Genomic DNA, 26,171 nt, shown 5'->3' with positions numbered 1-26,171 from the left:
AGCATCGTACATCTGCCAAGTGATGGACTGATACAAGAGCAGACTTAACTAATTAGTGAAGCCTTCATCCTTCCCATCGGGAGATTAAACTCTGATGTGTGTGCACAAGCTGGTTGTTATTAATCATGAATTGAATGAAGATGCCTACGACTCCTAGGCAACATTTCTATGAGGTGAGCCAAAATGGTCTCCTTTTGGCTAAAGAGAATTGATGCCATACAGTGACTCAGGATTGTTTTTGTCTATTCCACATATGCTGAACTAAGAAACAAATGAGAAAACGCAAACATGTAAGTCATAGTTTTCATAGCCATAAATATATGGACTTTATATTGCAAGATGTATATACTTTACAGCTGTTTTAAAAACACAGTATGTTTCTGGAGTGCTATGTGGTTCCAAGTGGGTCCTCCATCAACGATCATTTTAGTGTCTGTATCCAAAACTGTGATGCTGAGGACCACCCTTACCAGTTAGTTGCTAGCTAGTCTGCAGGTAACAGTTTCAGTGCAGAGCTCATTAGTAACTGAGGTGGATTTTTTTCTGGACATGTCAAGAAACAACTTTGTTTTGATGGTTAAACATCTGTTTCACAACTAACCTAACCTAGAATATAAACCATTTTCTGCGTAGGGCCCAGTAGATCATGGTTGCACAAAGCATAGCTACAGGAGGATGGTTATCTTATTTCTTATCAGGCACTGCAGAGGGAGGTATAAAAAACTAAATTTCTTTCTCTGAGGGGGACTCAGACCCATATCTTTAGTCTACAGTGTGGCATTTACTATGAAATGCTGAAACATTCATCATGCCAAGGAGAAAGAGTAAGACAAATCACTGAGAACGTCCATCTTATGAAAAAAAGCTTAGGCTTTGGGCCTTGAAAGACATTTCCATGATTTCTGTAGTTCTTTTTTAAATATTTGATACTAGCCAGCCCTTAATGACAATATAAAAAAAAAGTTTGAAGAGGGACTGACAACCATGACTCATTTATCTTCAATTTTTTTCATTTTTTTTTTAATAAAGCACTTTGACATGTTCCCTTACACAACTTAGTTGATTAGAGCGGTTTCCATCAAGATGAGACATGTTTGAATCCAGAGGAGAAGAAGAGAATCATTATTATTTTCGCAAATGTTAGAGGTACCACAAAACAATTCACATGCAGTCTGCATAACAGTTTCTAACAGTGTTATATATTTCACAATCTTTCAGAAGTCTTAAATTAGGCTTTCCAGTGATACAAAAATAGGTGGAGATAAGAGAGGGTGAAGGATGCCAGAGAGAAAGAATTTAAAGTATTAAGTGATCATTTGATAGAGAAAATACTAGACTCTTTCAATCTCCTATACCAAGAAAATCATGTATTATATTTGAAAACCTAATTTTTTTCTATATTCACTTGTTGAACTTTCAAAAGTAGAAGGATTGTTGTTGTTGCTAAAGGATAAAGCCAGAATATAAGGCTGATATTTTAGACCTCTGCTTTCCACAAGAAGAAAAGAAAATAAATTCAACATCTCACTAATGGGTTTCTTTTTAAGTGGTCAGTCTGAACAATATGAATGCTCTATTTGAATAGGCTGGTACTAAAAATTACAAAAATCAAACTGAAGCATGGAAAATATGTCTAGATCAAAGTTAAAAAATAAAAGCAGGGTCTCAGCATCATACAATCCAATGAAAGATGTAATTACAAATGGAGTGAAAGAGATTACATTAATGAAACCTTATATTGTAGTTACAGAATGCAGTTTCTCACTCTGACATTGTACTTTCTGAAAATAGTACTTTCTGTTTGATAAACATTTCCATTTGTTAAGGGCAGTCTGACTTGCATACTGAAGTCTGGTTTTTAAAAGTAGCCTGTGATTGCCTAATCTTTTTGGTATCTGTGGAGGAACATATTTTCACTCTTGGGTCATATATTTAGTTCTGCTTGTCGTTTATCAGGTAATACTCTTTTCCTCACACCTTATAAACTTTTATAAAATTATTTATAAAATCTTGCTTTATAAAATGAAATTCCCTATTTTCCTGTTGAGCCCTTTGTCATGTCTTATTCCAGAATAGGCAACATAAGAAGCCTTTCTCATTCACTCAAGGCTGTGACTTGTATTCCCAATGCTTATTTTCTCTACTTTTGGGCTTCTCAAACCATCTCTGAATTTGTTTTACTTGCTTCTGCTGATCACTTGGTTCTTGCCATCTCAGTTATTGCCAATGCTTCTTTCTTCCTTAATTCAGTTGTCTTTTTCTTACTTTCCCTCAGATCCCAAAATCAAAACTTTCTCATTCTAACTCAATTCTGCTAACATCGCAAACGGAATCACAGTTTTCTCCTGTGAGGCACTGAGTTATTTAAATATTGTGTTGGAACCAACTCGTGTGTGTGGGAAGGGCTCACAGACTCCACACGACAGACCCTGCAGCCTCATGGGACAGCCCTGGAGCAGCTGTCAACTAAAAGGGTAGCCTGGGAACATGCCCACACCATGCCCCTGGAACACCTAAACCAGCCAGTGAGACCAGAGTGGCCGGTGAGCCGGAATTCCTGCCTGGGAGGGGTGGCCACAGGACCACAGCATCTAAAAACAGCGACATGTGCCTCCATCTTCTCTCTCTCTCTCCTGGGACCTACCTCCACTGTGTGAAGCTGGACTTACACAGTACTCTCTGGCAGTAGCTATTTGTCTCTTAATCTCTTTTGTTACTCCTTTTAAAAAATCTCTTTCTTTCTTTACTCTTTTTTTAATATTTTTGTTAACTTAAAACTGAGTGGTTTGGATTTTGCTAAGTTTTATGGGTTAGCATGTGTTAAGTCATAGCTTTGTAAAATGCTCTGTGTTGGTTGTACGTTACTCCTTTAAACTTTGCCAAGATCTCTTATTTTCTCCCATATTATCTAAAATTATCAGTAAAACTATCTGGATGTGGCACTTAGTGCCATGGTCTAGTAACCACGGTGGTAGTGGATCAAGGGTTGGACTTGGTGATCTCAGAGGTCCTTTCCAACCTGGCTGATTCTATGATTCTATAGTTCTGTGATCACCTGAGAAAACGTGTGCAGCATTCTTTCTTTGCGCTACTTCAAGGTATTAAAGAACTGAAGGCTCTGCGAAGGTTTGGTGGGTGAAATGTTGGAGCCTTTTATATATTTAAAAGTAAAACTCCTGGTTGAGCTTGTTCCATGGCTGGGGTCTTACATCTCCCTACTTTTACTCATCCTACAATAACCTTTATCCTGGAAAGTAGGACATTGTACTTGGGAGTGAAAGTTAAGTTGAATCTTTCATATGAAGGACTGTTGCTTTTGCAGATTGTACACATATTGATAGGCATTTATTCACACAAAGATTCATAGGTATTATTTTTTACCATGCACCCTCCCTTCCCTTTCTCATACTGCAGAAAATGATATACTTTTTTAACTGTTCTTCCCAACAGTCTTGCCTAATTCTGAACCTCGAATTTTCTACTTAGCTTTTTTTTTTTTTTTCATATTGCTTCTGTACATCTTTTGCAAAAGATGTCTATTTCAACAATTGCATCTGGGATGGGGCAACCCCAGATGTACAGACAGACTGTGGAATGTGATGCTGGAAAGTGGTATCATGGAAACGGACCTGGGGATCCTGGCTGACACCAAGTTGAATACGAATCAGCAGTGCCCTGGCAGCCAGGAGGGACAACTGTGTCCTGGGGGGTATCAGACAAAGCATCACCAGCTGGTCGAGGAAGGTGATTGTTCCACTCTGGTCTGCACTGATGTGGCCTCACCTTGAATATTGTGTGCAGTTTTGGGCACCACAGTAGAAGAAAACCATTAAGCTATTGAATAGTGTCCAAAGGAGGGCAACGAAGATGGTCAAGGGCCTTGAGGGGAAGCCGTATGAGGAGCTGCTGAGGTCACTGGGTCTGTTCAGTCTGGAGGAGAGGAGACTGAGGGGAGACCTCATTGTAGTCTACAACTGCCTTGTGAGGGGAAGAGGAGGAGCAGGCACTGATCTCTTCTGTGTGGTGACCAGTGACAGGACCCAAGGGAATGATCTGAAGTTGTGTCAGGGGAGGTTTAGGTTGGATATTAGAAAAAGGTTCTTCACCCAGAGAGTGGTGGGCACTGGAACAGGCTCCCCAGGGAAGTGGTCACAGCTCCAAGCCTGCCAAAGTTCAAGAAGTGTTTGGATGATCCTCTCAGGCATATGGTGTGACTCTTGGGGATGGTCCTGTACAGTGCTAAGAGCTGGACTTGATGATCCTTGTGGGTCCCTTCCAAGTCATCTTGTTCTGTGATTCATTCTTTGTTGCTGGTACAGTCTTCTCCGTGTGTTCTTCTGTCTCCATATTGCAAAACCTTTTCTGAGTTTGTTCATAAGGCCTTATCAGGAATTTTTGCAACACATGCATGACTTTCAGAAATCAAGATCAAGTCTGGTATTCTTTGATCCACTTGTACTATTGTCTCCAGCTCTCTTATTCAGGATACATGCTATTTAGAGACAGAAGCTGGCTTTTGGAAAGCACATTTTAAACATGTGTGGTGTAGCCTTATATAGCCATTGCATTCTGCCTCATGGTAAGCAGCATTTTGTTCATGATACATAATTCCTTGAATGACAGTTATTAATAGAAATATTAATCAGAAAAAAAAAAGTCTCATGCAAGGTAGAAAATTAAAGGAAAGTAAAACAATAGAAATACATTAAGCCCAGATTTCTAGTGACCTCAACTCAGCAAATTCAGGGTGTGAAAGAATGAGTCATCTGTGATTTAGCCCAGACACAGAGCTCATAGGTGCTTCCTTGCAGAAAGGTCCTTTGAGCCTTTGACCATTTCCTTAGGGGCTTAGAAGTGGTTGGCCTGTTTAAGGAATGATGGGTTCAGCTAGGCAAATTACTTCCTGGGTCTCCTTGTCTTGCCACCTCTTATCTCTCTTGTTCGTACTTTTCTATGGTCTTTTGAACAACGCTTGTCTTTTAGTATGTGCAGGCACATGGCTTTGCCAGTGTTGTTTCTACATCAGCTGTGGTTTTATCATAGGAGACACTATGAGCTGTAAGAACTATATGCACTGATGCAAGTCCCTCTAATTTACTATATTCTGGAACCTCTTGACCTATGCAAATGAAAAAAATCTCTGATTTGGTATGCTTTAGTGGGTGTTCCATGTCCCTTTTCTTCTTCCCCTGTTCAATTTGAAAGCCATGGCAGATAATTTATCAATAAGTAGCTTTCACATCTTCTATTATATGTTCACACTATGAGACTTTGAGTGAAATCAAGAATGATGGTCAATTTAACCATGGTTAGTGCTAGAGCAAGAAACAAGCAGGGCGTGTTAAAAACCTAGGTGTGTTGTTATGAGCATGAAAATAAACTCATAATGTGTTCTATCCATTCTATATAAGTAATTATGCTATAAGTCTTGAGATAGGTTCTAGGATATTAGCTTGTTGTTTTATTTATCATTTGCTACAAATCTCTCTGCTGTGTTCTGACAAGAGATAATGGTATATGACTCATCTATTTCTGGAAATGTTTCTTCAGTGTACACAGATGGTGTTTATAGACCCAATGTGAGGGGTGAGCTATTCGAGAACAGGAGATCTGCAATGTCAAAGACTTGTCACAGTTATTGTTCTCTTTACTGAGCAGAAAAACTATCCTTTCTAGTCTGGTTCCGAGGTGTTTGTGTTCATGAAGCTCAGAAGGCAGAGGCCATTAACTACTCTTTTGTCTGTGCTAACACATAATTCATTCTTTATGTGGAATGCAGAATTCTCTTTTGTCAATATCTCTTGCCTCAGCTGTTGTCATGGCAACTTTGCTGAAATTCAGCTAAAGTATAACACGGACTTGGAGTGATGTAATACATTGCTGAAATTTTAACCAGCCCTACCATCCTTATTGGTCAAGTTTTGTCTTATAAACAAACATGTTCTGTTCTTGCACCTATGCAACCTGTGGAAGCTATTAAGATGTACATTGTTTGTAATAACGACAAAGGTCATCACAAATTTTAACGAAAGGAAATTAGTTATTCCTTGATATTCATATTTTATGACATTCAGTATATGTATTCTGGTGCATAAGAGTCTCCAAGTCTTTTCTCTGTCATGCATTATTCTACTTTTTAGCTGTGGTACCATCAAACTATTCTTTTGTCTCATGTATATACAATGCTGATATAGGTAATGTTCAGGTTACAGGAAAACGGCATAGAATTTTCAGACTGAAAAAGTGTGCTCTCCTCAGACGATAGAGATAAGATGTATTGTTTAAGTAATGATTCTTTCCAACTTGTGCATTTTTTACGGTGCAAGCTTTCTCACACAGTATTTTTTACAAGCAGAAATAAATTCCAGATAAACATTTATTGTTCTGAAAATCAGTCTCAGGAAATATCATAGAACAGCTATAGTGTCACTGGTGAATTTATTGGTTTGGGATTTTTTATTGTTTGAGAGATCATAAAAAGATTCTGCTATTTCAAAGTTCACTCCATTTGAGTTAAATTGTGAAAATCCAGCTATGGATTGCAATATATGTTGTCTTGATCACAGCGAATATAAATCTTTGAAAATTTAAAGTGAAATGGAAGGAAAAAAGTCACAAAATTACGAAGCTTTTCTGGCTTTTGCTAGCTGTTTTTTCCCTGATATAAGGCCCCTATAAGTTGATCAGATTGTGAGTTCATGTCATTTTACAGCCTTTCTAATTCAAATTATCTGAAAGCCAAGACATATTATTTCAGAATTTCAGGGAAAAGAAACCCACTGTGTTTCATTCAATATGGTCCAAGTGAAGTAACTTTTAGTAGTTTAGGATGAAGTTGCAAAACATAATGGCATAGGCTGAGTTAACAGCTCAAGAGAATTTTCAGTCTTTCCCTTGCTGTCTTCCCCTCCCACTTCCAGGACCAGATTTCCCTGCTTCTCTTGTGCTGGTTGCATGGTAAATCAGACAGGTTACTACATTTCTCTTTTTAACTACCAGGTTATTTTTCTACAATTTTCCTGAGACTGATCTAGAAGTTAGAGTATAGGAGGAGGGTGAAAGGAGAGGAGCAGAATCCTCCTCTTTCACACTTAATAGGCCAGCTAAACAGAAATGTCTAATGTCATCCCTAATAAGCCCAGCCACCTCTTAGCATACAGGAAGTGAAAGAAACTGTTTAGAAGATGTCTTGGAGGAGTATTACATAGCTGCTCAGAAGGACTTATTTAGAGATTCTTCCTGGAGTGTAAGAAAAATCAACTAATCCACAAATACAGAGAGTTACTGTCTTCCTGGACCAAATTGTGCAGAACTTCCTGCTAGAGACTTGGCAGCTCAGACCTCTACCTAATAGAACTAAAACCATTAATGACATTTATTTTTGAACAGCAGCTGAAGTGAAAAATGTCCAGAATATTATTAAGATGCAGACAGAGTTGGATGTGACACTGAGTAAATTTTATTAAAAAAATTTGCACAGGAATCAGCGATGCAGAATATACAGAGAAATGGATTAGACTGGGAGAAAGGGAATAAGGGGATGGTCAAGCCCTACCTTACCTAATTTGTTTATGTTTTTTTTTGTTGAAACCATGGTCAAATCCGCACAAACTTCAGATAAAGACTTGTGCAAATGGGATGATAGCAAATATCTACCTACTGAAGGCAAAGAATTCCCTGAAGAACATGTAGGATGTTCAAATTTAATAGATGAGATGACAGAATTGTCCTGCTGGAAAAACTGAACAAATATTGTCAAGAATGCAGATGCAGTGTAAAGTCATTTTGATATTTTAGAATTTTTCTTAAAAAGGGTAATCTGCTACTTGACCATAACTGGCCTTTTAAGTGAATCTTTTTTGTTTTATGTTCCACAGTCGTCGTTTGCAACAATGGTGGTTAATATTGAAACAGCAATTATTTCTCAGTTATGACTGCGGCTGTTTCATATTCCATTTTAAGCAGATGTGAGTATTCTATGAGAAGGCAGTAACAATAGTAATTTTCTCTATCACTACTGTAATTGCTCATTTCCAAACACAGAGGCAATGCTTGAAATGATCAATTCTGTCAGGAATAAAATACTAAATTTTTGTTCTTGTAATTTCTTTTCTGTTTCCTGTTCTTTTCTACTAAAATTAAACAAGTTTTAATTTTAATTATTTTTTTTAATTTAAGTTTTCATGTTACAAATCAGTTTTTTACTCTAATTGTAATTATGTTCCTGAAATTCTTTAAAGTAAACAGCAGCTTTTCTCCTTTGAGATGGTTTGTGACTGGAAAGCACCAAATCATACAAAAAAGCACTTTGTGCAACTGTGGCATGTAAGTTTTACCCTTCAGCATCTTTTAAATCCACTGTGAAAGCTGTGGGAAAGTTTACACCCACGCCATCCCAAGTTATGAGGACATCTGTGATGACCTGTGAATATCCAGGACTTGGACTATATAAAAGTGGTCCCCAGAAGCAAAACTTTGCGACCTTCACTACTGAAGAAGGACTGGTAGAACACCATCAGAATCCATATGGTGGTGATCTTTTACTTAATCTGTCTCTCTCTCTCACTTTCTTTCTTCCCCCCTCTCCCACCACCTCTTCCTATTTCCATCACTCTCTCTACCTCACATTTACTATTAAATAAAATCCATACTATTGACTTTGGCATATGGTCTCGTTTGCAGCTTAATTTGGACAGGGACATCTTTTAATAATTGGATCCTAACAAGCTTTCAGACCACAGCTTCTGTTTAAGAGTCTTCTGCCAAAACTCTGCTTCAAACAGCTAAACTTCTTTTTGGATACCTAAATGTGATGGGTGACATTCTAGTATCCCTGGGGGAAAAGTCAACTTCTGTGTATTTTCTGCACTGTCCGTAGCAGACTCTGGCAAGAAATAAACCTCAATGGTCTGGTGACTGAACTGGCATCACCTGCCTTGCTGTACATGGCATTGAGCCCTTCTAGAAAGGCCTTTTAAGATGGGGCCATCAGTTTACTAAAGCAGATATTAAGGAACTACAATTTAAGAAATGCTGGATTGTTCTTAATTTTCAATTGCTTTGTTTTTGTTTTGTTGTTTGTTTGTTTTTTCCTCCAACTTCTTTTGTGAATTATTGTAGTACAGACCAGATCTTTTCCGCTGTAATTGGGAGTGGATTATCTAATCAATCCATTAGATTCCTTAGCAACCAAAACATTTCTAGACACAAATAAGACCAACAATGATGACACCATCCAAAAGACAATGATACAATGATTTAGAGTCTTCACTGAAGATGATTACTGTAAGAGATTTTACTTGTGAATGCATAAACAACCCTCCCCAAAAAAATAAAATTACAAGACTGTCAGATATGATTATTATCCAGAAGATGAAAAGAGTAAATATTTCTAGTGTCTGATTTTTCTTACTCCCTAGCCCCAGGTTTTAGCTTGTCTATCTTTTCCATTTTTTTTGATGTTGACTCATAGGGAGTATGCTATTAAAGAATTCAGAATTCAATACAGTGTTCCCTGGGGTTTCATTTGAGACTTCTATACACATTACTCCTATGCTATCTGAAGGTTCACTGTTTGCTGTTTCACATTTTTTGCTCTGCAATATCTGGTGCTTCATGCTATCTCTGGTTGTGGCATGTCAACCTTTACTCAGTGAGAAGTGAAATTGTAAAATTCAATGTTCCAGAAAAAAATCGTACCATATTCTTGATTTTAACAGGTCTCCCAGCTATTCTAGTGTGATATTTTTATATATTTTTAAACTTCTGATATGGTTTAAACTTGAGCTTGTTTTCTTACTAGATGAAGAGCTGTGATAGAACATTTATTTACAGGTCAACCAAACAATGTTATTATGAAGAAACCAAATCTGGAGTTGTTAAAAGCAGTATCCTGGTCTAGTTTGGCCAGTACACATAAAATGTTAAATAGACAAAGATGATTCTTGGGTCTTGGCAGAAAGCTTACAAAAATAATTATTTTTGATAGCAATAAATGAAATCTCTCATTTAGCACAGTCACTTAAGATACTATCATCAAAGTAATAGCTAACAATATTATAAGTAACTCTGTTGGGCTATGCTGAATTTGGGGTTGCATAGCTCAATGCACCATATATAAGTGCATATCATGGTTCAGTCTAAATAGAAAAACATGAAATAAAAGCAGAGACATAATACGCCCGTCTTAGGATTTCAGCATGCAAAGCTGAGACATGTCCACAAATAAACTCTTTTAGAAGAGTAAAAACTTTGGAGAGTTTTTCTAACAGAAAATAAGGATGAAAATAAAGTCATGGTGCTTGTACTCTGTGTTAGTGGATAGTGCCTGGAGATGTCACCTGCATCTGCTATATGGTTATCCGCACAGTTAAGTTATTAGAAATTCAACATGGTCCTGGCTTTAGTGTAGTTCCAGCCTCTGGCCACCACTATTTACATGAACTAGTCAAGTGCAGCCTGGAGCTTTGACCTTTGGGGTATTGTAGTGTTGGATGGATGGGACAATGGTTAGCAGGAGGTGCTGTATTTTGTGTATCCCAACGATATTACGTCTGCTGTGTTTAATTTACAGAATGAAGAGGAATAAAATATAGCTCTATACAACCTTTGCTGTTATTGGCAAGGATGTCTTCTTTCTTTTCCTTATTCTGAAAACAGGCTGTTTCTTTTGTAAAGAAAACCTTACGAATAGTTTTTATTTGTACCTTTACTTAACGCGTGAGGGAGTAACAAGGGAGCAAGGGTGGTGCCCCAAGGTCTTTAAGTTCCTGGTCAGTATGGAAGCCAACAGTAATATGTAAGTGAATGCAGACTAAATAGCCTCTGTGGTGCCTGTGGCTGCCATGAGACAGCTGTGGCAATGCTCCATGGTCTAGTCCTCTGGGTATGACATACATGTTTCCATTCCCGTTTCCAGTGATGAAGCACCCTGGTGGAAGAAGGATGTGCTTTGTTCCCACCTATGAACCTCTTTTTTCTGTTTGTAAAACCAGGCCAATAATGATGATATTTAATGATGATACCCAGTATTGTTACAAAGCATCTTGAGATGGATAGATGCTATGGAGGAACAATATTAATGACAAGAGGCAGCTACTGCCATAGCTATAAATCTGGATGAAAAATATCACACTGAGTAATTCTGACAAAATGGCATTTTTCTAAAGAAAACTGAACCATCTTATGGGACTGCATCAATTCCAGCAGCATTTTTAACATAAATGTGTCAAAATGAATTGTTTCACTTTTTTCTTTCATTTCTGTGGTATCAAAATATTTCATATGAAATAATTTATTTTTCACTCTTTTTTTCTTTTGACTGCTTACGGATAAATTGTATCTGTGAGCTCTCTCCTAGATTCTGTCTTGTGGTTTCTTAAGAGAAGTAACAATCTGTAGATATCACTTTTTGCTATATTCTAATCTTACTGGGTGGATCCTCATAAATCTTTCAGTCTCGGTATGGAGCTCTTTCATGTGTTTGAAATCCTATGGCAGCAAGAGAATGCAACATGGTTAATGGGAGAGGACATTTTCCTGGGTGTGTGAGTAATTACAGAGACTCAGAATAACATCTTTTAAATAGATGTATTGTTTATTCACCCCAAAGTACATAGGATGCATACAGCTTGGGGCTCACCTGTTGCAGCACTTATTTCAGATCTGAAGTCTTGGAAAACGACCTTAGCTCACTACAGCATTGAAACAGCTTCTCTCTGACTTGGCACTGAGAGATTCCTCCTCCGGAACACTCTTCCAGCTGCATGATCCCCTCTATTTCCCTCCAGGCTGAGGTCCTTGATAGTTCAGTGGTCTTTCTAACCTTGAGAAATGGGCTGGTGAAAAACAGTTCTTACTGACTGATTCACCAATTATTTCCCCTGAGGACTTTTAGTATTCTGATTGAAGAGATCCTAATGATGACATTAGTTTGTTTTCTTCTCATAATGGCTAGCAACTCTCTTTGATTTAACTTCACACAGCCAACCAAAATAACATCAAACAGGTAAAAGGAGACACATCAAACCCTCAAAGGTAAAATAAGGAGGAAAAACCCACTTCCAAATAGTAACAGTATATCATATTGATTGGAATTATAAGAAAATATTTTCATACCTCAAATTTATTAGTCAAGTTGAATTTCAGCCAGGCTGTGCAAAATGGGAATTTGATATACAGGGATGCATTTGTGTTAGATTTTTAGTTTTGCTTTTATGCTATTTTTGCTTAGTGTTTATAGTCTTCCCTGTCCATTTGTATCCAATGAAGTCATCTTAAGCTAGATCAGAAATTGGAATTGTACAGTGGCCAAAGATAAAAGTACAGAGGACAGTCTGCTCTGTTAGGACAGTCAAGAACCACAGCATAATTCTAATCACTTAGTGGTGTCCCTCTCTACTGTTATAGCAGTCATTAAGGAATGCAGGAAAATAGAGAAAACTCTGGGTTGGTTTTAAAACAATCACTTCCTCTTGTAATTCTTTGATCTCTTATGTTGGAAGGAGCTATTCCCAAGTATATACTGGGAAGTTGGAAGGCAAATTTTCTAGGTGGTATAAATAACTTTGACAGAAAAGTACTTAAAGAAATGGAAAATTGGAAAATTGGATATAATATCTAAAATCTTTCTTTAATAAGGACAGCTAGACAGAGTTTGTAGTATATAGTACTATGTCTGAGTAATAAAATATATACTATAATGACATATGCAGAAATTACTTTGAAGCTGGAGAAAGTGGGAACTAGCTAAAAAATTGTTAAATGAGTAAGAAGCTGAAATAATAGATCATAATAGACAGATAAAGGAAGTGCTGAGATATAGAAAATGATTGTACATTGTTCCTGAAAGTATAGCTTTGAACGGATAATTTTTAATGTTTTAGGTAATGGTGTAGAGGTGAAAGCAAGGGAAGGGAGCTTTAAAACCCTCCTATGGACTGTTTCCAAGGCATTCTTCATTATTGACTTCTGGTCCAGCTCCATGCATTTCCTATTTTACAGTATGGACTGTAAAGTCCATAGTATGATACAGTAGGAAATAACCCCCCTGATAGTCACAGTTCCTAAAACCTCTTGGAGATTTATTGCAGAAAATATTTATTTTTGTGATGCCTCAAACACTCCATCTTATAAATCGATCAAACCGGCTCTCTCCATTACCAATCAATACCATGTTTGTTTAGTTAAACTCTATCATTTCTGTCCCTATCACCCACTGGAAGCCAAATGATGGATCCAGGCTGCTCAGGAGTAGATGTAATAGTTGTGTAATGCTGTTAAAGATCAAAAAACATTCAATGATTTATCTGGTAAAGTAGGCGCTTCATTGCTGGGATCTTTGATGTTTATGTCTATTTTCCCTGTGGCAAATCCTGTGGTAAAGTAGTATGTAGAACCACTTTATAGCTAGGAAAAGATTCAAATCCCTCCTATTTCACTTCAAATTGTAAGGCAAATAAAAGAGTTTTGTAGTTTTCTGAAAAGATAAGCATTCCCTAATTCTTAGACGTAGTCTTAGTTTCTTTATTTTCTGGAAGGGAAAATCTTACCAGTGATTTATTATAGAATTCAGTAATGAAAGAAGAAGATGCTGCTGAGGTGAGTTGTCTGCTCACCTCCTGTGATTAATTCTCTTCTATACCTTTCAAAAAGGAATGTAATTTTGGCATTTGGATAGCCAAATCACAACTCAAAGACTAACTTCTCTGGTAACCTGTTTAAATTAAACATCCTGTTTAATTTCAAAATCAATTAGTGAACTGCCCAAGTAAGATTCTTATCAGGTTAATATATATTCTGTATACCATAATTCAAAAGGGAAATATTTTCATATGTTTATATTTTTAATTAGAGTAAAAAATAAATAAACATAAGGGATTTAATTTTAAGCATTAATTGAACTGAAGAATCACAAACTTATGTGAAAATAGTAATGAAAATTTTATTTAATTTCATTAAGAATCCATACAGTAACATGTAATGTATTTTTAAAGTAATGTGGGAGATACTGAGTCTTCCACTCTGCACTTACTGTCAGTCAGGAACTGATGGATAATAATAATTTTCAAAATATCAAACCCACAATTTTATTGTGTGGTTTCCAATTAGGTGTCCTGATGATGTGTTCTATTATATTTTCTTGCTATTTTGTATTAACTTCTCTCATTTATTTACCAGGAAAAAAATTTGATACATTTTTTATCAGTTTAATAAGAAAAGTTTATGCTTGTTTGTGTAAGAAATCGTAGCTCACAGGCATCTCATTCACATATCTGTGTCTTCTAACAGGTGGTACTGAATATGTACTGGTGGTACTGGTACATGAAGTGGGACTGAAAATTGTCTTATGCTTGGTAGATAAATGAATCTTAATCTGTTGATGGTATATGCAAGCTTTTCATAGAATCATAGAATCAACTGGGTTGGAAAAGACCTCTGAGATCATCAAGTCCAACCCTTGATCCAACACCACCATGGTTACTGGACCATGGCAGTAAGTGCCGTATCCAGTCTCATCTTAAAAAACTCCAGGGATGGTGAATCCACCACCTCCCCATTCTAATGTCTGATTCCTCTCTCTGTAAAAAATTTCTTCCTAATATTCAACCTAAGCCTCCCCTGGCAGAGCTTAAAACCTTGGTGGAAAATGCATCTCACAACTAAAGGATGTGATTCGAGTTCAGTATACTCACTATACAGGTTAATGCTGGAAGAGAAAGAAAGTATCCCAGATGTCACTACCAGCAAGTTTTGGCAGAAGGTAGGGCAGCAAGGAAGACAAAATAACCACAGATTTTCCAAGAGAGAGATCATCTTTTATTACCGTATATTCTATAATGGACATTGAAACTAGGCTTTCACAGTAAAAGAAATTTTAAAAGTCTGAAAACCTAGAATAGCTTCCAAGTTTCATAATTTACATAACTCTTAAAATTAAACTGATTTGCATTTAGATATTGCTGAGAGAGAGTGCTCTCTAGTTTTGGGGACTCTGAACCCAGGGGGAAAATCAGATAGACAAATTAAGCACAATGACTCATTTTTTTTCAGGCACGTGTATATCTGTATTTGAAGTCAGATGGGATAGCCTAGAGCTGAAAGTTTAGTATTCCAATTTTAACAGTTGCTAAACAAAGGAAACAAAAAATATGGCTATATGAAGATTATTGGAAAATATCAGTGTGTTTTAAGTTTCCTTTAGAAAAGTAAATGTCAAGTGGGAATAGCACAGTTTTCTAAATTGCTTCCCAAATTGTCTGCTTGTAGGTGTTGCATTGTATGGTACAAACAGGTGTTTCTGTTTAATATTATGGAAGCATCTGGTGGAACTTTCTACATCTGTGATTTTTAGGTACCCGCTGAATACTGAAAGAAGAAGGGAAAGTGTCTTTGAACTCATCCTTAAGTCTGTATTGTGTTAACATTTTGAGAAGTAAATTTTCTGTGAATACTGACACAAAAGAGATTAAATATGTAGGTTCAAAAATCCTCTAGTGCCACAGAATATCTTGTTTCTTATTATAAGAACTGAAAGTTCCCAATTTCATTAATTTTGTGCTCCTTCTTTTACATGTGCGTGTGCTCACATGAATCCATATTGCAAATAGGAAAGTTGAACAGTAAAAGCAAAATGTCAATTATATTAATTCTTCCATGTTTCCATTTTGTTTTCTTGCAGGTATGTGTTTATGTGTACATGACAGACAACAAAGAGCAAGGACGAAGTGCAAAAATTTTTTGCTTTTACCTGTGCATAAAAAAAAAATCATATTTCTTTTTTGGGAGCCACCAAAATTATCAGATTTGCTTCTTTCAATGGGCTGTGACACTGAGAGGGCAACACTCAGTACAGTGAAGCAAAATGTTCTCCAAGACACCAGTGGTGTTGGACACCTGCATGCTGAGGAAAACAACAGAATGTAAGAACTGAGAGAGTGATGGACAGAAATTAGAAACAGAAGTAAATTTTAGTTTTTTCCCTCAGTTCTATGCTGGTTGTTTCAGATATTTTCTATCTTTGTGGAACACAAATAACAAATTTCCTTTTTAAAACTATTTTTTTCCCCCCTCTCTGTGGCTTTTGTGACATAAAATAAATGCTTGAGGTCTTTTTTATACCAAATGTAGCAACATGGGAAATACATTAGCAAATCAGAATGGTCACTCATGGTTTTGGGCTCCTGAGATGTTTCTATTTCAAGATGGACCAAATAGCCAAGAGCTAGAAATACAAGGACTGTGAATTTAAACTTTTTGATAGTATGTAAGAAATTATTATTAGCTTACTATTACTAAAATAGGAATAATAATAAAAAAATTACCATAAGTTAGAATAGTCTCTCTTTTAAGTGTCATTTTGTAACTACTTTACGATCTGTGGTTAAAAGTAAGAGATATCAGATACAATGGCAAAGATAATATTGAACTGCAAGTTCACAAGCAAGTGCTGAAATGCTTTGCCAAGTCATAATCAAACTGAGCACATGCAAAGGGGCAGATATGTATGTGAAAACCCCTTTTCATTAAGAATAATTAATTTCCATAATTGTGAACTATCAAGGGAACAAGTAACTAGTTCAGTCTTGGACAGAACAGCTAGTTAAGTCATACTTCACTGGAAATTGTAATAATAAAATTGCTTAAAGGTTGGATATTCAAGTAATACTATCAACAATGTTTCTATCTAAGAGAATTGGTGTTTTTCTTCCCCCAAATTATACATCTCTCTTTTTTTTTTTACACTTAAAGCATCACTTTCTACGAGGGCTAAAACTTAACAACAGTGATAAAAAGCATTCTGTCAAATGAGTTGAAGAAAAGGTTATAGTGATCCTGCAGCAAATAGACTTGTAGAGCACTGAAGCAGAAGTGAGGAGAAATGTGTTCTTTTTCTTTGTTTCCTTGTGATGTGATATCATAGAATCATAGAAAATTTTGAGTTGGAAGGGACCTTAATAAGGACCATCTAGTTTCGGCCTCCCTACCATGGGCAGGGACACCTTCCACTAGACCTTGAACACTGCAAGGGATGTGTCACCTACAGCTTCTCTGGGTAACCTGTTCTAGTGCTTCACCACCCTCACAATAAAGAATTTCTTCCTAATATCTAAGCTAAACCTACTCTCTTTCAATTTGAAGTCGTTCCTCCTTGTTGTGTCACTACATGCCCTTGTAAAAGGTCCCTCTCCAGCTTTCTTGTAGGTCCCCTTTAAGTACTGAAATGCGGTATAAGGTCTCCTCGGAGTCTACTCTTCTCCAGGTTGAACAACCCCAACTATCTCAGCATGTCTTCATAGGAGAGGTACTTCAGCCCCCTGGTCATCTTTGTGGCCTCCTCTGGACTCAGCAGGTCCATATTCTTCCTGTGCTGAGGACCTCAGAGCTGGGCACAGTACTCCAGGTGGGGTCTCAAGAGAGCAGAGTGGGAGAATCACCTCCCTTCATCTATTGTAATATTCTCTACTTGAAGAAAATAGTTTTCTACTTATGACTGCTCATATTTTTTTATGAGCCAAGACTGGGATAGATTATATTCGCTAGTTTATAAAAGCAAAGTAGGTTGAACTGTAAGTTCTATAGTTTAAAAAAAGTGGACTGCTTTTCTCCATTGTTCAACAAGGTCTTGGGAGGAAAATGATAGATAAATCTGTCACAGACAGCTTACTTTGGGCTCTATCAATAGTGTACTAATGAGATTTTAAAGCTGCCATCTTTTAAACATCTATTGAAAAAAAAAGAATATGAAATTGGGGGCAGAGGATTCTTACCTGTGTATTTGCAGATAATATAAATAAACTTTAATAACTATATGATTATACCAGGGCAGTATTTATGTATCATACTGCATATCATATTATTTATGGCAAGTGAAAAAACCTAGTGCTTCAGGGGCTGCTCTCCAAGAGACCATCATCAGTGTCTAAATATGCTTAGCCCCAGAAGAAAGAGTAGAACTGTTACAGACTACTTAAATTTAGGCTTTTAGGTTTAAACTTCAGGTGCAACAGATTATCTGTCAGGGAGCCTTGTTTTTCTGCCTGTATGATTTTCCTGTGAACCAAGCATAATCAGGATGGCACTCCAGTCTTGAAGTCACATCCTGGCTCTTGTTTGAATTCACACAACACAGTGCTTCTATTAGGCAAGAGCTAAAGCATGGGAATCAAATGTTTTGAGTCAGAAACGTTTATGTATGGATTCAAGCCATTTTACTGACCCTTTTGGATTTCAGTCAAGATACCAGTGTAGGTATAAGTATCTTCAAAGAAGTAAGAGTAAATTAGAAAAAGAAAAATGCTACCTGAACCCTGTACTGTCTTGAGAAAACTTATAACTATGTTTAATCTAGGTATAGGATCCTGATGTAATATTTTACAGAAGTCTGAGAAAGGTGAAATCAATCATGAGAGAGCTGCAATTCCCATTCCTTGGGTCCTTTATGAGATGTCTGACAACTGCAATGACACTGAGAATTAATCATGATTTATTATTCCATTGAAGTCTAAGCCGCAGATCAATGTTTGGTTGGCTTATGAATGTTTAAATCATAAGGAGATGCAGGAGGCAGCTTTAGTGAAATTCTTATTCATCCAAAGTCATGGCTCTAAGATCAGGGTGGGAACCCTGCGATTTTTTGAGACTTGCAAATAAATGATGGACAGATTCAAGAATTAAAAAAAAAAGGGATATATGTAAGGTTTAAACTAGATAGAAATTCGATGACTAGGCTCAAAACTATGTTGCAAGACATCTGAGCTTTCACGTGTTTATCCCAGGACTTGATTCTGAGCTCATAATATCTTCTGGTCATATCTTCAGTTTGCAACTCTTGTCAGGCATGTACGCCAGCATGAAGTCTGGGAGCAGCCCTGTTGGCCTGATGGAGGTGGGTCCCTGTAGCCTGTTTGTTTAGTTTGGAGGGAGGCTCTCTTCAGGCCTCAAATCCCTCTCCAGGCACCAGATATGAAGCATTTAAGACTTGCATCACTGGGCTTGGAGGTAATTGTGTTCTTCCTGGAAGGCAGCCCTAACTGCTGGATGGTACTGTGGAGTCAATACATATGTTGTGTTTATGATATGTAACATGGAAAACAGGGAGACAACATTGCACATATTCTTCCTCAATAACAGAGGAGGGTGGAACAATTTTAGCTTGAAAATGGCACTGACCCTTGCTGATAGAAGCAAAATTTATACATGTCAGTATATTTATATGCATGTACGTGTGTTCGTTTAATCTTTTGTGGTATATATATACTTTAAAAATAGCCCATATGTTTTATAATTCAAGAGCAATTAAAATATTTTGAAAATAATAACATCAGTTATGATAGATGGTATTAGACTGGTCTCATCTCTATAATAACAGTATCAGCTAAATTACTATGATGAGGAAAGCAATTCATAAATATTGAAATAGCAGATGTGACTGAGGAAGTGGTTTTCAGTTCCCAGGCTATCACTTTGACTGATTGTAGAGACAGTAAATTTGCTAGAGGTTATATTTTTAAAATTAGACTTGAATTTAAAATAGAGTACTAGCTCCCTCTTTTGCATCAGAATCTGCTATTTATCTCTGAGACAAAAGAGAACATGATCTGGAAAAGTAGACATTACTTAGACTTAAATTCATGATTTTTAAGAGTAGTCTACCTAGAAATAGTTCACATTAATTGACTTTATTGAATTTATAATGCTCCAGATAATATGTCCTGAGGAACAGGGTGAAGCATTTATAGAACCATGACGTAAAATGGTGTGTATGGTGGTTTCTATTTATGTATCTGAGCAGCTCTGCTCTTCACATCGTATCAGCAGGCCATGCCAAAGTGTCATCTGACATAATGAACTGATTTCCAAAGACCTCCTTTTCTTGAGACAGAACCCTCTTGCTCTAGTGCTGGGGCAGGAAAGTGATAAGAATCTATCTCATTAATTCTTGTACTGTTACTGTTACTGTTGGTAAACTTCCCAGAACTCAGCAACCCCCTTTCATTAGAAACACTATAAACCACTTATTATAATCTCTCTTTCAGATTTCATAGGGTCTTTGGAAATATTATGCAAATAGTGGTGACCTGATATATGATTCAATATTTAATCCTGCCAGTTTCCTTTTTATTTCCTTTTTACGCATCTGTCAGGAACTTCATGAAGTTCAACAAAGTTAAGTGCAAAATTCTCCACCTGGGAAGGAACAACTCCAGGCACCCACACATGCTAGGGACCAACCAGCTGGGAAGAAGCTTTAGGAAAGGACTTGGGGGTCCTGGTGGTCTCCAAGCTGAACATGAACCACCAATCTGCCCTTGCAGCAAAGAAGGCTAATGGTATCCTGGGCTTCCTTAGGAGTGCTGCCAGTAAGTTGAAGGAGGTAATCTTTTCCCTCTGCTTAGCCCTGATGAGGCCACACTTGGAGTGCTGCATCCAGTTCTAGGCTCTCTAATACAAGAGAGACATGAACATATTGGAGACAGTCCAGCAAAGGGGCATAAAGATGGTGAATGGCCTAGAGCATTTCTCATATTAGGAAAGGCTGAGAGACCTGGCACTGTTTAGTCTAGAGAAGTCTTGGGACACTGTCACCAGTATGTATAAATACATGAAGAGAAGGTGCAAAAGCAATTAAGTCAGGCTCTTTTCAGTAGTGCTCAGTAACCAAACAAGAGGCAATAGACACCAACTGAAACAGAGAAGGCTCAAGATGAACATCAGGACATGCTTTTGCACTGAGGATGACTGGGCACTGGCACAGGTTGCCCAAATATGTGTGTAATCTCTGTCTTTGGAGATATTCAAGAGCTGTTTAGACACTGTCCTTGTAACCTGTTCTAAATGGTTCTGTTTGAGAGGGCTTTTGGGCAAGGTGACCTTCAGAGGTCTCTTTCAATCTGCACCATTTTCTGATTTTATGACCTCTCATTTCTTCTTGTTTTAATTTTATATCACCTTTCATGCTTTGGTATGCAGGAAGCAAAAGCAGCCAGGGAGACTGCTGCAGGACTATGTGCACAGTAATCTCAAAAATTTAGATTAATTTTTCTGGCTGTAACATTCCACACTCGTGAAAAACTTTGCTTTAATATAAGAAAAATCCTAGAAAGGTAGAGTTTAATATATACTCTGAATTTATCAGTGAAATTTAGCCTGGCATTTTGTTCCTCTTGCACTGTGAACGTTGCATGTATTTTCACACCGCTTTTCTTCAACAAACTGTTCCTACTAGGCACATACTGATTTAATCAAATCTTACAGCTGTAGCAGAGAAGTGTTCTGAATAATAATAAGGCTTTTATATTGAATATGACTTCATTTAGAGAATATTGCTGATGCAAGATGGCAAATTCATTAAACTGCATAATTGGTCAATGTGCTTATACTTCAGAAAACACTATTTTTTAAAGTTAGATGACTTGGTTATCTAATAATCTTTAATATACCTTGCTTTGCTTTACAGTGTTGTTTGATGAACAGCTCTTGGGAACCAAAAAATTAAACCAACGATCTGGAATCAGCTTCATAAGACAGCTGAACCTTTCCAGTTTGGTACCTTTCTGTGTGGGGAAGGTCATGTTTTGCATGAAAACACAAGATTTATTCCTTAAGTAAATTTGCCTTTGTAAGTTCCAGTGCTCAACCACTCTCTTGGTGAAAAACCTTTTTCTAACATCCAACCTAAACCTCCCCTACCATTTTCATTCTTTCCCTTCAGGTCCTATCACTGACCACCAGAGAGCAGAGAGGAGAGGCACCTGCCCCTCCTCTTCCCCTCACAAGGGAGTTGTAAACTGCAATGAGGTCTCCCTTCAGTCTCTTCTTCTAGCAGAACATACAGGTAAAAGTTAAATTGAATAAAGAAGCTCTTTGATTTGCATTAACAAGTAATGTTAATTACATCATGTTGTTGGAGTTGGTCTTGTTTTCTTTGCTTCAAAATTATTTTATTTTTTCTTCTGATAGAAATTCTGATTATTTTGGGGCACAAATGCAAATTTCGTAATAATAATCCATACCTCCAATTTTCACAGAAAACAGTAACCCAAGTGGGGGACATATCAGAATTTCATTCTTATTCTTTCTACTGTGTATCTCTTTACAGTTTTAGGAAACTATCATTCTTGTTTACAACAGAGAGAAGAAATTTTAGATTTTGTTTTAGCTGAGGTTTTTTTCTATAATTTAGGAAAATAAATCCTTAAACAGATTGTTATTTAAATCTATGTTATTTAACTAACAGTGTATGAGAGTCAGAGAAGAGTTGTCTGAAATATTCTTCTGATGTTTGAACTCCATTGCCCCTTTTTCCATAGTATCACTTTACAATATCCCACCTGCATTTGTGTCTGCATGATTGCCCTTCCACACTCCAATATTGATATAAAATTTTACAAATCCTCAAAGTTCAAGCATTTTTTTAATTTTTATAATAGAGTCCTCTAAATAATAGAGAGGTATTGCTAAATTAAAAATCAACAAAGGCATGAAAGTCATACAGGATAACTAAATATAAGGTGTTCAATATTGTTGAAGAAATAAATTTATGAAGATTAATTTATTTTGAAAATACATATATTTTCACTAAATGATATTTCTGGAACATGTTTAGACTTCATTGAACTGAAGGTTTTATTGATGTAAAATATACTTCCATGGGACCAAAAATCAAACCTGTCATTGACAGATATTGCTTAGTAGTGCATCCAAATGCAATACTTGCACTAGCTAATTAGTTGCTGAAAAGCCTTAAAATTTAATCTGCAATCACTGTAATAAAGAAGATGGAAGTTTAAGATTGGTGTGCATGACTTGTTCAAATTCCTTTTAGTGTATCACAATAAAAAATCCAGTCTAAATAAAATGAGGTGTTTTGTGGTAGGGTGAAAAATGATTTTTATAAAACCAATAAAATCAAGGACAAATAATCAGTAGGCTTCTTTAGGAAAATTTCCAGGCAGTGTCTGGAGTTTATTAGTAATTTTATGACTAAGCTTGCCTCATGTTTTGAATATCACTCTTTAGTGTCTGAAAAATTCTATAGTGTTAAGAAAACTGAAATTAGGTAGTGTAAGACTGAAATTAGGTAGTGTAAGACATATACTGATGGAGTTATCAGGTATATCCACTAAGGAAACCAACATAAGTCATCTTTTTAAATACAACTCTCCCTTGTTTAGTTCTTGTGGCTACAAGGAATTTGGCACAGAGTACCCCTGAAATTGTTCCATGTATCACTTTTTAATGAAAAATGGATAGGATAGGTGCCATGCTGTCACTACAGAAATCGTCTTCATTATTCAGTATTTGCAAAGTTGTTGTAGTCAGTATTTTCAGTCTTCTTTGTTCTCTGTCATTTAGTCTGTGCATGATGGCAGACACTCTATTTACCCATGCCCCTGGGTTTGTATTAGTTATTCTTTTCTGCTATTTTAAGTTTGTAGGAGGTAGTCCAGGGTAAGTTGCAGGTAGCTGAGAGGTCAGATACATGGGTTCGTTTGTCTCAATTTCCCTTCTCAAACTGTTGGTCCTCTAACCTTTCTTACACTTCAGCTATAGTTATGGATAAGTTATCTGATAAATAATAAATTATTTATGTAACATTAAAAGTGTAAGGTAGCTGAGTATTTCTGCTTTTCAGATTCTAAAATTCCCACTTTTTATATCTATTTGTCCAATTGCACCTTATTTCAAACATTTGCCTTTTTGGAGCTATGTATGTGCTCACCATCCTTACACAGGAGATATGAAACCTGAATAAAGATAAGGTTGGTGTTTCTTTTCACAGAGATAATAGGATTTTGTACAGAAATTCAGGAAAACTAAGATAGCAAAACTTTAAATCCAGAAGATTACATGAAACATGATTTTTATTTATTTGAACATATGAAATTTTTATGAATATGATCCACCCACACCTTGAAGGCAGGTGCCATTGATATTTTCAGAGATTTACCTCAAATCCTAATAGACACATCTATGTACTATTTTTGTCTATGTCAGCATTGTGAGATACAAATAGATACATCAATCCTGTTATACGGTAAATTAGTTAATAAACTACAGGCATTTCCATTCCTTAATAAACCAGCAAATATATCTGGTTTGTCCTCCTTATATTGGAAGTTTTCAGAATAGCAGAGATGTAGAAAGCAGTGAGAATGGGGTTCCAGAGGTCTGGACACTTTATTTAAGCGTACAATGTTTGGGTTTATTTTCAGTTTCATGTATTTCACTTAGAGACCTCAGGGCTGTCTATCTTGTCAGCTTTAAAAATAAGGCTCTGTTTCAAAGGTGCCATGGTTGCTTTTGACAAGCAGATGCCTGTACCTAAACTTGCACTTTCTGCTTCAGCAGGATGATTAACTGCCTCCGACTTAGATACATAGATTCCTCAAATGAGATTAATTAGCCTAGAAAAAAATTCTAAAAATACTTTTTCTTCTTGTCAATTTCACATGAAAACTTTCATATACACTCTATTCCTCAAAATGACTTACTGCTTTGTGGAATACTGAAAAAATGACCAGAGGTGCTTTAGTGACTTAGTCAATTGTGCAAATATTTAGAAAGAGCAGTGTCTGTTAGTTCACTATTTTTTTAAAAAGAGGCCATTAAAATCTAATACATCTTCTCAAATTTGATGACATCACTTTTTCAGCATATTCAACAATCTGTGAATTGTGGAAAATGGAGGTGGAATCCCCTCATTAGCTGCTGCCTCTAGATAGTCATTTTCTTTGAGCATGTGTAACATATCGTGCTTTTTTTAATTTGATTTAGGAAAAAGACTTACTGAGTAACAAAAATGCAGAATTCATAATTTTCTACATGTGTAGTCTTAGAAAAAACTCTTCTTCTTTTTGAGACTGTTAAAATTAAGCCTTCAAAATAATGCTCTGCTAGATAAAACAGATTATTCTATGCTCTGAATCATTATTTTTTAAAATTAGATCCCTATACATAACCATTCATTATAAGTCATGATTAAAATAGACCAGTATCTACATTAGCAGATCTTCTAGCATTAAATATATATCTGGCACTTATAAAAATTATTTTTTGGAGTTAATTTATACCCAGTCTTCCAAATTTGTTGTAACACCTGACTAGACAAACTATAACCCCACTTAAACTGAGACTTGTCTTTTTGGTATATAACTAACAGGAAAGTTTTCTCTGGAAGAATGATACTCTTTTGAGTTAGTTTCTTGTGCCATTTATGACATGAATAGTATAAAGTCTGCTTGTACAAGATTTTCTGCATTGAGCAACAAGGCTGGTAAAGGGACTGGAACACAAGTCCTGTGAGGAGAGGCTGAGGGAGCTGGAGTTGTTCAGCCTGGAGAAGAGGAGGCTCAGAGGAGACCTCATCACTCTCTACAACTCCCTGAAAGGAGTTTGTAGCCAGGTGGGGGTTGGTCTCTTCTCCCAGGCAACTATCAGCAAGACAAGAGGGCATGGTCTTAAGCTCTGCCAGAGGAGGTTTAGGTTGGATATTAGGAAGAAATTCTTTACCAAGAGGGTAATCAGACATTGGAATGGGCTGCCCAGGGAAGTGGTGGATTCTCCATCCCTGGAGGTTTTTAAGATGAGACTGGATGTGGCACTTAGTACCATGGTCTAGTAACCACGGTGGTGTTGGATCAAGGGTTGGACTTGATGATCTCAGAGGTCTTTTCCAACCCAGCTGATTCTATGATTCTATGAAGATTTTCTATACTGAGGGCAAGTGGGGAATGAAATGAGAGGAATGAGAGAAACAGAATCTATAGGCTGCTGAAGGATTTCTGAAGCTGAATTTCACCTTTATATTAGGCAATGAGCCAGTGAATACTCTAGATGAAATCACCATCTTGGTTTTCCTCCCAAGAACTTTATAGTTGCTATATTATAGTTGCTATATTGCATCTGAATGGCTCAGATTTGTTTCTTTTAAATCTGGTAGGCATCTGATCTGTTGATCTAAATTACCCCAAGAACATAAAAAGTCCTCTAAAAGCATGTACTACATTCTCACAGGAAGGAAAGTAGCTGAGAAGGACATAGTGTATAATATGAAATACTATGAAAGTGCTTTTTGTTACCTCAGGAATAACCTTTCTTTCCCTTCTCCAAAACTATGAAAAGTGGACACAAGTCAGGGGCATTTTTACTCTCTCTCTGGTGTGAGATTT

This window comes from Manacus vitellinus, unplaced genomic scaffold, assembly GCF_001715985.3.
Source record: "Manacus vitellinus isolate BGI_N305 unplaced genomic scaffold, ASM171598v3 scaffold_0_pilon, whole genome shotgun sequence".
In the NCBI taxonomy this organism is placed as follows: Eukaryota; Metazoa; Chordata; class Aves; order Passeriformes; family Pipridae; genus Manacus; species Manacus vitellinus.
Note: the sequence above shows the minus strand (reverse complement) of the source record.